The 19,465-nt window shown below is 34.5% G+C and overlaps 1 protein-coding gene across 1 annotated transcript in view; it reads right to left on the reverse strand.

Moving 5' to 3' along the window:
• LOC138697816 (ankyrin repeat and SAM domain-containing protein 1A) overlaps positions 1–19,465 on the reverse strand; it is a 598,611-nt gene that overhangs the window by 338,758 nt on the left and 240,388 nt on the right. The window lies entirely within an intron of this gene.

The raw sequence follows: 19,465 nt of genomic DNA on the forward strand, positions 1-19,465 counted from the left end.
CCTAGGATAAGAACACTTTTGTGTCGTAGTGACTCCCCGATAATAAATTAAAGCAGTGAACTTAATTTTGAATTCTTGTATACCAGAGCGCTAACACTTGTAAAAAAGACGGCTCTTCTACGTTGAATTATGATATTAAACTCCCTGTGCGTAGCTTCATAACTACTAGAGTCATCAGACAGGAATTCTGAACCTCACGCTATATTTGATTCTTGGCATTATATTCAATTGTGGTAAAATCGATATTAATACTTTTACCCATTATTAATCCCAAATCGTACGTTTAACTCTGCATAATTCGCTTATGTTCCACAATTAAGTTCACAGATACATTTACTGAACCAGTGCACAAACTGAATTCATTAATATTATACTACATATTCAGCCAAATTGAACAGAGCATTCAATTTCTATGTCGCACGCCTGGATATAATGTACGATGTTATGACGGCCTTTCTCGGGGTATGTCTACTCGTATGAAAATTATTATAACAATACGATGATGTATGTATGTACGATGTAGAATGACTTTGAGAACTCTGCCTCATTTTCAAGATGTACAGTAGTGGCATTGTAGCTGATTGTAGCTGATTTCAGAGCCTTGTTCACTCCAGAGCACGATAGACTGGTAACTAAGATTTTCATGGTTCGAATCCTGCCTGGGAAGGAAACTTTTTTTTTGTTCCTTATTCAAATTTGTTCCCAATACTTTTCGATTGCTGGTAAAATTCATGTTCTGGGAATAATAAGTTAATTAAATAGTAAAATATCGCTGCAATCGATAAGTATTGGGAATAAATTTGAATAAGGAACAAAAAAAAGTTTCCTTCCCTGGCAGGATTCGAACCACGAAAGTCTTAGTTACTAGTCTACCGTGCTCTGGAGTGAACAAGGCTCTGAAATCAGCTACAAGGGCCGGTCCGGTTCTTTTTTGCCACTATTGTACAAATTATAGAGGGTTTAATTTTTGCTAATCATTCATTCATTCATAGTTTTTGTCCAAGGCAGGTCTTTCACTGCCAATCGAGTATTCTCCAATCTTCCCAATTTTCTGTCTTCCTCTTAGTCTCCGCATATGATCCACACATTTTAATGTTGTCTATCATCTGATATCTTCTTCTGCCCTGAACTTTTCTCCCGTTGACCAATCCTTCCCTTCCAGTGCATCCTTCAATAGGCTGTTTCTTCTCAGCCAGTGACCCAGGCAATTTCTTTATCTCTTTTTGATGAGTTTCAGCATTGTGCTTCCTTTACTCACTCTTTCTAGTACAGCTTCATATCTTATTTTATCTGTGCATTTAACAGGTTTCATTCTTCTTCATATTCACATTTCAAATATTTATAGTCGTTTCTCTTCACTTCGTCGTAATGTCTATATTTTTGTTATTTCATCCCCAATTCTGTTACATAACAATTTCTCATGAAAAAGGAACACAGTTCAATTCCTGGCAGAAGCTTGAAATTTTTGGCAGGCAAAGAAACTTAGAGTCATGCTCCATTGCAATGAATAATAACAATAATTGTGATCTTATAACGCATTAAGTGTCCATGAGATGGTACGGCTATAACGAAGTAACGGTTCAAACAAAACTGCAGAAATTAATTTAAAAAGCCTGCCCCACTTTGAGGCTTTGTCCACCGGAAATCAAAGATTCTGCTAGGTATCGATTTCAATCGTCTTTCAACATTTGAAAATAGGCAAAAACAAATATTGTTGCTCCATAATTCGTATTTTCTATGACGTAGTTCTTCTCTAAGCTTCATTGTTACCGACCTCCGAATTTCGGAAGGACAAGTCAGATCAAGTTGTTTGCAGGATGACTGAAATTCAGCTTTTAGAGATCGCAAAGTGTTCACATAAGGATTGTCACAAATCAATAAATTAATTACAACGTTGTAGTTCTGAAGAAATGCTTTCCAGGATGCTCTTACAAAGGCCCAAGCCACAAATCTCTTTGCCGCATATAATATCCTGTTAGGTATATCAGATGGGAAAAGAAGCTTTCCTTAACAGAGCTACGTTTTAATTTGTCTGTAACTTCTTTTTCTTCTTCTTCTTCTTCTTCTTATTTTATTATTATTATTATTATTATTATTATTATTATTATTATTATTATTATTATTATTATTATTATTTAGTCTGTATTTATATTTGTAAATCATGTCAGTATACTGAAGCTTAAAAGACTCTACCTACGTAGGGAGGCATTTTGTAATAATAAATAATAAAATTTCACAGAATCAAACAATATACGATTATCTTGAACCAAATTAAGAATATTTGTATTATGTTTTAAGAGCTGTATGTGTCACTCAGATTGGCCTCTTTAAATTGAAATTAATTGTTTTATATTTACAGATTTATAACAACTTTTCTCTCTCAAATGTTTTCCATAATTCCCATATGAATACATTAATTGATTGCACCACTATATTATGAATTTATGACATATTTAGTTACATTTTTTATGATGAATTGGCTATCTTCCTTCCCATTTTATACTCAGTTGCGGTTAATTTTGACAGAAAAATTTCCATATTTAAATTCCCACATGAATATATAAATTTATTAATACGCTGTTTATGTAATTTTTTACAATGAGCTGAATTTTACTTGAAAGTGACGCAGATATTTTCATTACTTCGTGTTTTCAAGCGAGTTCCAGGAAATTTATTCACAAGTCTAGCGTTTTCCTGTCCGCGATAGATGCAACTGTTAGCAGCTGTAGCACTGCGTAGAAGATAAAGCCTTGAATTCGATTCTCGTGTAGATCAAGGGTAGGGTAAGGGTTGCTAATATTGTGATACTAATAATATTAAGATCTGTTTGAGAATTTTTTACAATTTTACTGAGCGAGAGGAAGATCGGTTTTTTGCGTCAACATATTAAGGGAATATTCGTGTACAAGTTTCTGCACAAAACCGTTCCTTCTCTCGCTCAGTAAAATTGTAAAAAAAATCTAAAAAATAACTATCATAATATTATTAGTATCACAATTTTACCAACCTTTACCCTATTTGTAGTCAATGTCGTGTCCAGTGTCGTCCTTCTTGGAGGTCTGAAGACGTGTCCACACTTAGCTACGGGATACATGTTTAGCATTTGGTCTATAAAAATCCCAGGTATGAAATTAAGTCAAGACCCATGCTGGAATGTAAAACCGGGGAAAAATGTAACGTTTCACATGCGTGATATGTGATATCTTAACACCATTTTCTGCTGAGCTTTTGTTGTGAACCTAAAAAAATGGTTTCTATATTTTCGTTTAGTGGATGAGATAATTATCCGAAAACATATTTTCTAGATTTTACTCGTATATAAAATCGAAAGGATGATAGCAATGGCAAAGGAAGCTCTTAATAGAAAAAGGAGCATCTTCTGCTGATCTCTGTAAAAATAACTAAAGAAGAGACTAGTGAAGTGCTTTGTGTGGAGTGTTGCATTGTATGGAGCACAAACATGGACATAACTACGAACTGAAGAGAAGCGAATAGAAGCATTTGAAATGTGAATATGGAGAAGGATGGAGCATGTGAAATAGACAGAAAGAATAAGAAATTAAACTGTGTTGGAAAGAGTGGATGAAGAAAGAATGATGCTGAAACTGATCAGGAAGGAAAAAAAGGATTTGGTTGGGTCACTGTCTGAGAAGAAACTGAAGGATGTACTGGAAGGAATGGTGAACGGGAGAAGAGTTTAGGGTAGAAAAAGAAATCAGATATATGGATCATATGCAGAGACTAAGAGGAAGACAGAAAATAGGAAAGATTGGAGAATGCTGGGTTTGTACTGAAAGAGCTGCCATTTGCCAGAACATTATGTATATATGTATGTATATTACAAGAAAATTGGCGAAAAATTTCACATACGAGGAGGTTACTTTGTATCATTTTCAAATATCTGAATACAGTGATATGGTGCAAATATTTCTCAAAAAACAAAAACAAAACTCATCATAAAGTAAACACATCTAATTCATTATTTAGAGTTCACACAGATCAAGAGATGTTTGTACAGTTACTGTACGAGTAGGCCTACTTTCAAATTTTACATTCAGCCGTCACTTATGAACCAAAGACCGGTTACAAAATTATATAAAACGTCTGTCTTAACCGAGTCTTATGCCTTTTTTAAATCTATGAATAACTGATATACTGTGCCCTTATACTCTCATTTTTTTTCCTCCAGTGTCCGTCGAATATTAAAAATCTGATCAATAGTCGATCTATTACGAATACTACAGTATAATCTTAAAAAAAAATGTGGAGCCGTAATATCTCAGTTACTATAGCGACGGACTACGGACTGAAAGATCCCAGGTTTGCGTCCGGGTAGTGGCGAGATTCTTCTTATCAACATGATTTCTAAAAACGCTCCGGGATGCACTTGAGTATCTATCGGTTCTTTCTGAAGGTAAAAGACGGCTGGAACGTGGTGCTCCCCACAACACTCTCTTTTCATGCCAAGAACAAGAAATCATGTGAGCTCTATTTCCATGCACCCACAACGCCGCAGGACGTTAAGAAATTTTAGCATGTTGTTACGTATTTGTTTCGCACGTATCACTACGGCCGAGAGGTGAAAACTATAAGAATTTAAACTTCATTTCGTTTTCTTTTTGTAACTTAGCGGATATTTAAATTTCTAATAACTAAAGTAAAAGCATGTTTCAAATTTTTGGGTGTTCCCTTGTCCAGCTGGCTCACTTTCTAGTAACAGCATCTTCTGCTTGGTTTGCTTCTGTCTCCTAATGCCTTTTCCCCATCAGTCGCTTCAGCAATCTATAATAATTTTTCCATAGGTTTTGCGGAAGAAAGTTTTCATTATTAACTCGTGAAATGTGCTTTTGTGTAGTGTGCTGTATTTGACACTGAAGCCATTAGCAGTCTTGTTCTTTAGTGCTTTGTAAAAAAGAATGTTTTCTCTTTCAATTTCGGGACGGACTTCTAGGTGTTGATCGTCCATTTCTTCACTGGGGTGGTTACAAATAATACACTTTGGTGAAGAAAAAATAGTCATTCTACGGAGGTACTTGGCGAAGCAGTCATGTGCAGTAGATAGCCTGAATTTTGCTTCTGAATTTACCTATTATTTCCTACAATATACAGAGATAGGGCCTAACCAGTATTGTTTCTAATATCTATATATATAATTTGAACTGGTAATGGAAATTACGGAAAAACGGCTGAACGGATTTTAATGAATGACCCGTCATTTTGAAGCTTGGCATCCAAGGATTTTCAGAAAAATAGTAACTTTCAGTGAAGTGTTAGTTGTCCTACATAATTTTCCTATTTTCCAATATCCATCTTTCGTCAGTTTTGACAACTAATTGAATTTCAGAATAAAACAAAACACACACTACAATAAACAGTAGGCTATTACACGAAGGCCATGACCTGCAGGATTGCTGACATTATTAATTTAGAGTTCAAAATCAATTGCTTATTAAAAACTTCAAGGCTTACTAAAAATAATTTTCAGGTCTGATTCTGCGGTGTGTAATTTTCTGAGTGCTGCTGTATGTTGGATGTTAAAATCTACAAAACCTAGGTGGTTTGATGACATTATTACCATTAGAAATGAAATATTATTATAGTTAATGCCATGATGTGACTATTTTTCATCAATTATAGTACATATTAATGCTATATTGATGATATGAAAGTAATGTAGAGAATACAGTATCTTAAATTAAATCTTCATTTCTATAATTTACTGAGTGGCGGCTATTACATATAAAACTACATATATATATAGCTAAGACAATAATATTGTTATTAAAAATTAAATATTTTTATAGTTATTAATCAAGTGGGGTTGGGTCTTTATCATATACTTAATGGCAGTAAGGTGTAGATATTTATATGCGTCATTCGCTTCAGTATTGGTTCGAGAGAGCGCAAAAATTACAGTTCCTAAGGAAAGACCAAAAGGTATTACTTACTGATAAAATAAGAGGCCTACAAAATTTTTTAGTCTCCGATCATTTCAGCAAGATCTCTCAGCAAGCTCTACATGCAGCAGCTATACCAAGATGCTATGTTTATTGTTCGAAAGCATAGCAAACCTGACTTTTTTTAACTTTTACCTAAAATTCACAATGACCTGAAATAGCTATTGCTTTACTTCCACATGAAAAATTCACTGATCGTCCTAACATTGTTACTTGCGTTTTTGCGTTGAAACTCAATAACTGCAGGTGGATAAGTTCAAGAAAAACTATTTGCCATTAAAAAAACATTCAGAGGGAGTATGTTTCATTATTATGGAAGAAAATAACTTTCAAAATGTCTGGTATTCTTCATTGAAAATAAATCTGAAAAAATTTTACTTGAACGTCTAATGAACTTAGTTTGCAGCATTTGCTGCACAAGCCACTAGTTTGTAATAAACTTCGGTTCTTTTCTGAATTGCATCCTCATCATCATCATCATCATCATCATCATCATCATCATACTTTCCTTTTCACTGTTCTTCTGGCAGGTCCCAGAGTGTACTGATCACTTCAATGGTCTTCCCCATCAGTTTTTTTATTTAATTTCCTTGTTGGAAGTCAGTCGTCTGCCATTCTAATCAACGTGTTTCGTGTATTGTGCAATTTATTTTTATTTATTTTGCATTCCATACAAGAAGCGTATTAAATTCAGCTGTCATTTCCTAGCTCCACTGTCAGATTAATTCCTAACAACCTAACAAAAATCCTTAAAAATGGTCTTGTTGCGTCACTGGGAACATATGACGAAGAGCAATCATGAAATCTTGGCCAAGAATCGGTGTTATTAGCAGGAGACTATTACAGCGGACCTTGTACCTGCATGCAGAGGATTGCAGCAGTACCTGATCACACATAGAGGAGTTGTAGTGCATGCACACATATGGACCCGTGGGGTATATGTGTGTGTGTGTTAATATATGTGACCGAGCATGCATGCAATCACGGCTCGGCGTACTTGTATAGTGGGACAGCATCTCTCACTCCCTCTAACCCTATACAACCCCAACCCTCTATCACCACAGCCAACATACACACATAGCGAAACCTGGCAGGCAATATTCAGCAAACCACATACACATATACACTGAATACATGATAGTTAATCAATGCAAGATGGATGTAAAGCAAATGCGACGGGCAAATGATCTAATCTAAACAAAGGTAAGTTTTTTATATTCCGCAGACAATGTCGTGATAATTGACTGTTTAAGAAACAAGTGCAGTTTTCCCACTAAATTGCTAGTTTGCTACACATATTCAATGCGTGATTTCATTCAACTTGCTCTAATAACACTGGTCAACAATGATTTTTTTAAATAAATAATTTCGGTTGTTTCTTATGTATTGCCATCTGCCGATTCCAAAAATGAAGTCAGAAATTTTCCATCACCCACCATTTTTTTATTTTGAAAATAAATTTGTTCCTGTTTATTAGCATTTGTGGTATATAACATGCTGATTAGAAGACGTATTTTACATTTATATTTCATTACATTGTGTCAAAAATTGACTTGTAACGTTTGGTATTGTTGCCTGTGAATTCACGAATAACAACAATGATATTTCCCTCACAAAACTGTGATTGTAAGGTACATTTCCCAGATGAATAGAAAACTTTCTTTAAAGAAAGAAGCTAATTCTCTGCTCTCTTCCGTTGTCAATTGAATTGTGATAGAAGTGTATAATACCGTACCTAATAATGCATTGTAAGGAGTAGTGTATAAGTGTATAATGTATAAGAAACATGTCTTCAAAGTGTCTTATTGATAGAAACAACTTCTGTTAAGTGTGTGGTGAGCTCACTTCAAAAGCGCAGAAGCAAAATTTTACTCCTCTAGTTAGAAGAGCTTATGAGTGTTATTTTAACTACAAAATAGACCAGAAGAAGACATGGGCCCTGGAAATCTCGATTTCTTCCCTGAAAACCTAGGGCTGTGAGCGACGAACACGGGGAGCATTTCCACCAGGACATCGTGGAAATGGAAAGGCGCAACCAAGGTAAATGATGTCCAAATATGTTGGCAGACTATTGTTGGATAATGAAGAGAGATTTTCCTCAAGCAAAGTACAGCAGAAAATATGCTTCACAGACATTTTAGGTCAATAAATGTAATTTCAGCCAAGATATCGTAATACTATAATGTATAGATACGAAAAATGTTTGTCATGTGATTACTCTAAAACCCTGGTGATGGAAAAGTTCTGTAAAAAGATTTGAAATCAGCACAAAAAATTCACTTAGGATCACCCATTGTTTCCCATTTAACAGACAAAAGTTTAAATTTTGTTGATCAGTGTAATTATTGTCTCAGAAAAGTGGCGATTATATCATCCAATGAACATTAAATATAAGATCTATTTTCATGCCCATCTCAAGGTATATTCTGGTAGTCCATAGTTACTGTAATTGATGATGATAATAATAGAGATAAATTATTTAGTAATCATTATGCACCTTCAAGAACTACACTTTATATCCACTTCTGTACTAAATTTTGTCACAATTTTAACCGCAAAGAGAGAAGACGTTCATAAGTAGCTGACCATCTGGTCGACATGGCGCAAGATTACTATTTAAGAATGCACATAGAAGATGCGACGAGCAAGAAACGCTTCCTCACGTCTTGGGTTTCTGCCATCATGGAGAATTGATCCGAATCAACAGACATAATACGGTTCGTTCTCTCATCGCATCTTCAATCCGTCAGAATGTTTCCTATGAGGTTTATGAGAAGGTTGGTTGTGTCTCACCTGATGGCTCTACTAGACGTGCTGATATCAACATAATTGATCGGCAGAAGGATAAGGGTGTCATTCTTGATCCCAAAATCCGTTTCGAGATGCATGAGCAACAGCCACAAGAGGTGTGTCGTGAAAAACAAGTCATATATGAGCCTTGTTGTCAGCATGTCGGAGCACAATACCACATCACACAATGGACAGTTTTTGGGCTCATGTTCGGTGCCCGTGGCATGATCCCACGAGAAACTTTAAATCAACTTAAACAATTTAAAATTTCTGATGCAACGATTGATGCCATAGGATCTCATGTGTTAAAATCATCCTTAGCTATAATTAGTAATCATTTGTACCCATGAAACTTTTATTGTAAATGATTTTTATGTTTTCTTATTTGTCACATAATTGTTTTTAATAATTCTTCATTGTGAATTGCTTAGTAGGCCGATCTATCGAACCCTTATTTAGGGCGGCTTTTGTTAATACAAAATTATTATTATTATTATTATTATTATTATTATTATTATTATTATTATTATTATTATTAGATACAGAGTAAACAGACAATCATTTTCTCTTACGAAGGATAATATTGTGCTACAACTAAATTGGAAGAATTTGAAGAAGGAATTTGGACCTCCTCAAAAAAGGAGATCAGGTAATTTATAGCCTAAATCTCTGACGAAATTATATTTAGACATGGTGCGATGACGGAGGAAAACAGATCGAATGAGAATGGCTGAAGATATCGGAGTATTTGAATAAAATTGTCTCAATATATAGTCGCTTTATTCACAGAGAGTATTGCAGGTATAGAATTACAGTCTCGTTTGGTGCGATTTTCAATGCTGAGTAATTCCAGAACAGAACATAACATAACACATGTAAATATTTGTACAAATACAATTTAATCCAAGTTCCTTCTCTGACACTCTCTCTTCTCTTTTCCACGGTTAAATACAGTTACAAGTTAAATGTGTTACATACATGTAAGACAAAGTTAGTTTAACCCTGGAAGAATAAACTGATAAATGTTTTATAATATCTGTAAAACAAAGTTATTTTAATGCTTGATGAATAAATTGACAATATAATTTTATAACATAAAATAACATAATTTTTTATTCAAGTCAGCTTCACAAAGAACTATACCTGAAAGCTAGATTTGTATAATACACGTCGCTATTCGTTAAGAGGAAATCACAAATTTAAGTCTCACAGAGCTTGGTGTGCACTCAATGATGGATCTCTGACGTCTTGTCAACCCACTTGAGGTATGTGGATATAAAGGAAATAACTGAGCCTGAGTCTGGCAGAGTTCCTGGGTAGCTCAGTCGGTAGAACGTTGACGCGCTCAGTCAAAGATCCCGGGTTCGATACCCGGCCCCAGAACATTTTTTCCCTTGAAATTATTCAAGTCAGCTTCATCTGCAAGCCAGATTTGTGATAACATAATATTCAACATGAGATGCTGTTGAAAATTAAGCATTAAAAATTAATTGGAAAATTTAAAGAATTAAACTTGAAAGTCAAAACTGCCATCATCATTACCACAGGAACTACTTATACTTCAGTTCAGTCCCATTCTACATATACTGTGTGTGTCGAAGTTTGGTTTTCTCTTAGTTTGTCATTCACTGTCCTCTTAGGATATCGTTCTCCGTCCACCCCATCTAAATTATTTCTTCGCATGCAGTGCTGCTCATCGGAGTGACTACTACCGCGGAGGAATCGGAGATTACGAATAAAGCTCTCCACCAGTGATCTCCTATACTACCGTAGGTAGAACAGTGGACATACGGAGGGATGCGGGGGTTCGGAGCGAAGCGACAGTTAGCTCAAGGACGACCGGCGCGTACCGACTGACGGTAGTTGTGAGGGGAATAAAATGGCACCAAATCGGATATCCGTCGCATGGAAATTCTTTAATTTAGTTGAAGGTAATAATAAAGTCGCACACTGTAAACTTTGTGGGCGAATTTACTCTAAGGGTGGTGGAACTTCGAATTTGTTAGACCATTTGAAGCGATCGCACAATCGCGAACTTGATGAAAACAATTACGCAAAACATTTGATACGATTTCTTTTTAAATTGTTTTAGTGCTATTGTTCCCAAACGCTTACAGTCTATGAAAAAGTCTTGAAATTTCTCTGAAACGTAACTTTCGAGGCAATAAAAAACAAATGAAATATTTACAAGACGACTTGAGTTATATTTTACTGTTTAGACAACTTGAGTTATATTTTACTGTTTGGATTAAAATATTTCTGAATGAAACTAAAGAAACATCTGGTAATAATATAATTACAATTATCCTTAAGTTGATATCCACTTATATTTTTATTACAGAGCAGGAGTGGCGCGTTTTAGAAGAGGCAGTTCAAATACTGACACGCTTTAACACAATAATCACAATCCTGTCCGGTGAAGAATCTGAATAAATTATGTTGGACAGTAAACTTTATCCCATTGATAGCCCACGTTTCTTTTGTTTCATTCTGAAGGTCCCTTAACATATTTTACGTTAACTAAACCGATTATAATAATAACTGACAAACCCTGTTTACGATTAAACGAGAGTTTCTAGGAGAATTAAAGTATAAACGTTTACATTAGCTAATGAAAAGCTTTACTTCTGCATTAGTTTAGCAGTTAGATTGAATGTTATTAATTTGATCAATGACATAAAACTAATACGGCTTTCCACATATACTATGAACTTCAAAACTAGAAAAGAAATCTTTCAGCTAACGTAGCACTTTAAGCGACACAAAAAAAAGAGCCGAAGAAAGAGAGAGAGATTGACATAACAGAGAGATTAAACAACAACAAATTAGAATTTATTTTAAAAGATACGCGGACCTCAGGGGACTCGAATCACTACCTGATCCGATTAAAGGAATGCTCAGCGGAAAGTGTATGTCTGCTCACAGCACATTTACAACCTGCGCTGGATCAATCGAAGATAACCGGAGGTCTCCGATTGAAAGCGCGCAAACAACCGCTCCGGAGAAAACCTAATCATAACCAGCACTATTCGCATGTGTCGGTATTCCTATATTTCAAGCTCTTATATTGTTTTGCAACGTAAACGTTTATCTTGTTTTGCGAATCCTTTCAGTGGCCGTAGAAACTTCATTTCAACGCCTATGATTTTACTTTTATCTTTGTTTTCTTAAAATCAGAGACCCTGAATCACAAAACAATCCTGGAATCGGTACATAGGCCTACTCGTAGGGCTATATAAGTCCCAAAAGCATAGCTGCCCTTCAGTAAGGGTTGCCAAAAGACACAGCATACTAAACAAATAAAACATTTTTTATCAATATTATTATTTTCAGAAGGAAGCTACTCCTGGGAAGGTAAGTTTATTCAATAATGAATAATCACATAAATATAAAATAATTTAGATATACAGGTGATTAGGGCTACCTAAAATCTGAACAGAATATTTCATTACGTCTATAGCAATAATTTTCAAAGTTTTTATAGGAATTCCCAAAGATAAAACAATCACCTGAAAATTTTGGAATTCTTCTCCTTGCTTCAAACAATAATCCAAAGATTTCAATCTGTCCTTGTTATGGTAATAATCCCAAGTACAGAATCGTAGGCTCATAGAAGGTCTTTTCTGCATGTACTGCTACAAGTTGTTCATCTGCAGTTTCAAAGCGTACAATGGGATCGATGATAATTGCTCTTTCATTTCCTCTATTAATGGCAATAAAAGTTTTCTTAATATTGGTTTTGTTGGTACATACTTTCTACTTTAGTCGTAAAAAGCTTAAATATCGAATTACCTATTGTCGCTAGTTAGTTTCTAACATTCAGCGTCCGATAATCAAGTCATTGGCTCCTAAACTTGTCTCGATGTAATGGATACATAATTTCAATTTTTTTTTTACTCCGTAATATACGGTAGTAATGTCTCTCGGATCACTTCACATATGGTTCTCTGACCACTTACATACAGAAAATATACGACTTGACTTGCTAAAGTCCACAACGGTTAGCGCGTCTGGCCGCGAAACCAGGTTTCCGGTCGGGACAAGTTACCTGGTTGAGGTTTTTCCGGGGTTTTCCCTCAACCCAATATGAGCAAATGCTGGGTAACTTTCGGTGCTGGATCCCAGACATATCACCAGCATTATCACCTTCATCTCATTCAGACGCTAAATAACCTAAGATGTTGATAAAGCGTCGTAAAATAACCTACTTAAAGAAAAAAAAAACTTGCTAAATCGATGGAAGCCGCCGGGATCGAACCTAGTTACCTTCGGTCCACAGTAAAGCCTAGAAACTCCTAGACCACCTATGCTCTATAATAATAATCATCCACTGTTCATTTACTTTCATTTATACTTTATCTTGATTTCACGGTTTCCAAGCTTTGCCGTTAACACGACGTCAGACGACACAAGGTTACACTCAGTACATACGTTTGCTAAGGTAACGCTGGATATAACACTGATAATAAATATTCTTTCCTAGTACGGGAATCTAATCCATGACCTCGGCGAGAACACAGCGCCAAAACGTTTGCAATAACCGTTCCGTAAACTATGACCACTATACTTATTTTATTCCATTTACAATTTGACGACCATCTATTTACAAAATAGTTAAGTCATTAATTATGAAAATGAACATTAATTCAGTGCAAGAAGGATTTAATGCATATCTAGTATCAAGATATTTAAGGAGACATTATCATTTCATTAACGACACTTTTGTCATGCTAACCATATCACCAAGTAACTTCAAAATATGGATTCATAATGCTGATACATAATAATCTACACGTCGATAGTCCAATTAAAATAGGTGATATTCTGCCCAAACATACCTAACAGATTTTTTTTTTCCAGAAATTAATTGTAATACATGTTTTTAAATTATTGTTACTTAATTCTGAGAGACCGCCGTACAAAACAGAATAATACTACGTGTATAAGAAGAGTAAACAGCGTATAAAACGAAGAAGATACAGTAAAGGTTCAATTCTCAATTAGGGCTATCCAGCAAAAATACAAGTTGGATAATAAAGAAATATAATTGAAATTATGTTTAATATAACGAAACAAAAAAGTACACACATCTTAATTCAATTTCATACCAGTGGTTTACAAAAATTTATTGAAAAACTTCGTTAAGTGGCTTTGTTTTTCGAAGTGGAAACCTATGCGTTGTAATCACGAACAAATACTGGAATGGAAGTTTCAGTCCATGCCTTTCCGAACATAGTTTCTGTTCCCAGTTACAGCATTACTCTTTTTTTTTCTAAATTGTCACATTAAGAAAAGTAAGCTGCAAAGAAAAATCGTTAGGCCATTCATACGAGATTTAATTGTAATATTGGGTCAAGTAGGGCTCTTATGATACAGAAAAAAAAATCAATTTTTTGCTGTAATTTTTCCATCGAAGCATATACAAATTTGCAAAAATTAAGTCATGTGCTACTTTCGACAAATTTGAAGGATTTGGAATTAAATTTATTTTCCATTTGTAATAATGGGTAAAATTAAAACAAGACTAGTGTATCACAATAGCCTTATGTGGGGGCTATTATGATACACCTATACGGCTATTCTGATAGAGTGCTATTAATATGGCGATATAATAGAGTAATGAAGTAAGACAATTGTGATACACACAGGCTGCTAATCGCCTGTGAAAGTTTGGTTGAAATTACATTAAAATTTAGTAATATTTAGCAACTTTTGAAATTACCTCTTTTCCCATTAAAATTTATACATCTTCATTACACAACTTTTAATACTATATCACTTAGGAATAATATTACATTCTATAGGCCTATAACTAGCAAAACTTCGTTGTAGGAGGTTACTAAACCTTACCGCTGTGCTGGAGGCGCAGTCTGGAGTTTCCCTCCATTAATCTGATCCATTGTCGCTACAGATTGACAAGTCACCTGACCCATCATTGCTATCAGTACGCGCTACTATTGGTTATAGTTTATTGAAACTTAACATATTACTGCCAATGCTAAAAAATTGCTGCATGTCCAAATAGTTTTTTGTATGTAAGGAAACAGATTGAGAAAATTATGATATAGTTTGTATTGCTAAAATAAATTAAAATCAGTTTTTAAATTATGAATGTATTTTCCAAAGTTGTATTAAATTTTAGCAGTACGAAGAATGACTATTAAGTCAAAATTGTTAGGTAAATTATATAAATAAGTCTATACGTGTAATTTTTAAACTTATACTGTACTGTAGGTTCTAAAATGTCAATTCAAACATCCCCAAGCTTGGAAATTATGAAAAATCTCTCAAGACGTAATAAATTACTTTAAGTTAGAAAATTCATCAACTTGGTCAATTTCTTTCACAGTAAACATATCATAAGTCATTCTAGCGTAATAATAGCCATAGAAAGTATATCACAATAGCCCTAGAAAGTGTATCATAATAGCCCTTATAGTATATCATAATTGCCCTAAAAGTGTATCATAATAGCCCCTCTCATTCATACCTATACTAATTACTGCTAGACTGATCAACATTCACAGCTTATCTTTAGAGAAATATGAAACTGACACTATTCTGAATAAAATGAACATTTAAAAATTATTCTAGCTTCATTCATTCATTCAAAATCAATAACAAAGCGAGTATCACATCAAAGTTTTTCCAAGCAACAAAACTGTCTTTTCTTATTTATGATGCTGACAATGCTTTTTCTTTTAAATTTAGTTCAATATTGCTCCTTAAAGAGCATAAAATGTACTTCCATAATCGAAGTTTTAAACATTTTGAAACTGACCCTTTAATACATTTTGAAGTCTATATCAAATTAGCCCCACTTTTTTATTGCATTATATTAGTCCTACTTGACCCTACGGAAGAAAACTAAATTGCAGGCCTATATAAACCAAGATAACACAATTTTATTAAACATAACAAAACAGTACCTGAAACAAAACCAACGCACAAAAAAGAAACAAAATGATGGATGACACGAAATAAAATAACACAGACCTACAAAACAAATTTAAATAATGTATATCGTACGCAATGAAAAAAACGTAGACGTAATGAAATAAAATAACGTACAAAAACGTTACAGGGAAATCGTACAATCCCTACAATTGCGTGGACCATTTAAGTGGTTGGTGGTTGTGTAATTCCAAATAATAGCAGGTCACCGCTTGATGAGAGTCATCTTAGTATAATCATAAAAAATAAATAAAACAAAGTACTTGAACTTGTAATGAATACCGTAATCAGTGCAAGAAAATAAATACTGCATTCGCTGCTTAAGCCACTAGTAATATTTTGAATGTAATACATAATATAAAACGATATTCACGTTCACAATACTGATGTGTTGCGGGCTGCATCTGTCTACTGCAGCTATGGCGCAATGGTATATCGTCGGATGCATCGGCGCGCTCCGGCTAGGGCAAGATAAGCGTAGAATGTTACAGAAATGGTATTATAACGGGGATTTTTTTCCGACTTAAATTTTCCGCGTTAAAAGTTGAATGATATTATGACACGAAAGCCAATAGGAAAGACTTTATACACCAAAAAGTAACTTTTGTACAAAATAAAACACAACGTAAAAAATAATAATGTTGAGAATAAATTGTTTGATGAAGATTTAATATAAGTAGATAGTTACTCACACATTATTTTAAAATACTGTTTGCTATTTCAAAGATCTTTCATACTCAAATATTTACAGCCTGTCCTGTTTCGCCAACGCACTGATGACGAAAACAATATAGATCACTATTCCACTATGCCCACGCATCACAGAGCGAGGTACAATAAAAGTTTATGTATATTGCTGTGCATCTAGATCTGTATACCCTTTCGACGGATGCAATATTCAATATCCTATTCTTTATTACATCATTCCAATACTGATCATGTTATGATGAAGATAAAAAAAAAAAAAAAAAAACCAGAACGGAAATTTAAGTTTTTAATCGTTTAATATATTAACCAACAATTCATTTTCTGAAGTGTTTATAAACATCTTTACAATTTCGTACTAGATGATACAGGAAGTAGCGATAGTTTATTGAGAACTAGTGTAACTTGGACCTCTTCCATTGCAAGCGAAGTGCACAAAATTCACTACGTTTCGAAAATTGGATCCGCGTGGATTTAGCTATGAGTAATGACCATCAGGAATAGGTTACTCTTTTCACCATTTGCCCACCTTTACATGAATATACTCGTAGATCCAATCTTCATAAAGGTTTGTATTTTTTAAGTAGGACTTACACGAGGCGCATCCATAAAGTAACTTTCCCACTCGTTCCCACAGCTAGCAAACCATATGTTGCGCGAAGCGACTGAGTGCAATGAGCACAGAATACATAGAGTAGACACTAGCATCTTAATACCATTGGACGGAGTGAAGCCGGTTTGATGGACCTGACGCCATCTTGTTGCTACCAAAACATTGCAAAATAGCTATTACGTTATAGAAGATCTTATGATAATAGGAATTCCATATGTCCCTAATTTCCTGGAGGACTCACACTTTCTTGTTTGTTTCGTAATACAGAAACGCTAGAACGTATTTTGAGTAAAAATTGCAAAACTGTCATCGATAAATCACATATATACATATTTAAATTGACAGGTATTCAAATTGCAGTATGGTATTGAATAGCTACTCTGGAAGGTTAAACAAACAATAATGATATAAAGGAAGATAACAGTTTGACCTTATTTTGCTACTAGTCCAATAAAAATGCTAATCTATAATAATTACTTTTATAGGTTGATCCATTTGCTTCGATTTAATAATGCAACTTGCTTCTTAACGCAAATTATCATTCTCTTCCTTTTGCCAGTATTTCGTATATATGTCCCGATTTTGTTTAGAGAAAAGGTAGAATGCTCTTAATTATATAATATTTGATAAGCTCTTCTTTTATAGTATATAATTACGGTCTTACTAATAAATCGTGTATAGTTTTTATACGAGATTTATGCAGAGTTGGGACAGAAAACGTTACTAATAAACCGTGAATAAGCTATGGACGTATAAACAGGCTGTAACTATACAATGAGAAATGCTTTGCAGTAGTTATATACACGAAAACCCTTGTTTAAGTGTTGTATATATAGAAAAAAATGGCCGCCCCTCTAACAGCTGTTCGTAACGACTGTCATTTTTTTTTAATGATGGTTGCCTTGTAACCACAGAAGAACAAACCAAAGAGCACAGAATAATTAGAATAATATTGCTGTAGCTTGTACTCTTTGCCCAAAATATAGTGTAATCGAGCAGAGCCAGTTGTACTATCGATACTTAACACGGCACACTAGAGCGCTCTACCGGATGCAATAGAGAACCTCAGATATTCTATTACCTTTCGGAATGAAGTAATGACGAAATTATGACGTAGCTGTGTAACAGTTATACTGTTATACACGACGTATGCAGTGATTATTAGTAAGGAATTTACACACGACTTAAAAATGAGCTACTCATTGTATAAGTACAGGGACATCATTTTATTTTTACTTCAATTTTTATTTTACCTGAGTTTTTTAATGTACTTCACTCCCACCCCTTCTACTAATGAAGTTCAACCGTCCTCCACACAGATCCAAGATCTCATATACAGTCATAGTAGCCTTACGGTCATAGTAAACAGTACGTTCCAAAAATATATTCGCGTTTTCCAGTGACGAAAGAGCTTTCAATATTGAATCATTTTCGCACAGGTACTGTCGTTCATTTGCCTACGTCGTATCCCGGTTTCCCTCACCAGCTTTTATTCGCCAGCTAGTGGCTGGGCTGTCTTAGAACATTAATTTCTGTTACGAATTTGACGTCTGCATAATATTATACAACTGTTTAGAATAAATTAAATAAAAGGGCCTCGTTAAGTAATTAACTGTCACGTGATTTACTCCCTTTCTACGACCCTACGACATAACCACTTGGACGGACAGTAGATTGTATGTCTGAGTAATTTTATCTTTTCGGATCGGACAGAAATGAAGATTGAATTTACAGTACGTAAGGTACTCTTTTGTAGAGTAGGTACAGAATTATTTCAAAATGAGTAAAGTTACTCGTACGAAGGACGAAATTGGTAATTGGGATTAGGTACAGTAGTCTACAGTGCGTTAATATGCACATTAGAACTGAAGTCTGTATCGAAATGAACGGCCATAATTTTCAAAAATGTGCTTAAATATCCATATTATGATTATTTTTCAATTTAACCTCATTCTCTATATTGTACGCTAATTTGCTGTAGACAGTATAATACACCGCATAATGAATACGTCCACATAGACAGCTCAGTTCGTGAGTAAAAACACTCATTGTTAATACTGTACTGTATTTTGATTAAACAAAAACCTAATGAAAATGATCAAACTTAAAAGCGCGATATTTCCTAGTTTACCTAAATAGATGAACTAATTTTCTTCCCTCCTATAGGCTACCTAGTAAAGTGATTTGTTTGTATATTACGCCAGTATCATCGAACTCCAGTCGTGGATGGGGGTAACAAACGGCGTTGATCCAACGGTATAGCCAGGTTAATATTAAAAATGTTAGTAAAAATAAAATGATGTCCCTGTATAAGACAGTTAAACGTCTGTATATAGAGTTTTTATTAGTAAGACCGTTAGATTATAACGGCGAACAAAAGTCAAGTTTTATTACCAAGTGGGTCAAGTTAGATCACGACCGAGTTAATGAAGCTACGAAGTCTGCA

This window comes from Periplaneta americana, chromosome 4, assembly GCF_040183065.1.
Source record: "Periplaneta americana isolate PAMFEO1 chromosome 4, P.americana_PAMFEO1_priV1, whole genome shotgun sequence".
In the NCBI taxonomy this organism is placed as follows: Eukaryota; Metazoa; Arthropoda; class Insecta; order Blattodea; family Blattidae; genus Periplaneta; species Periplaneta americana.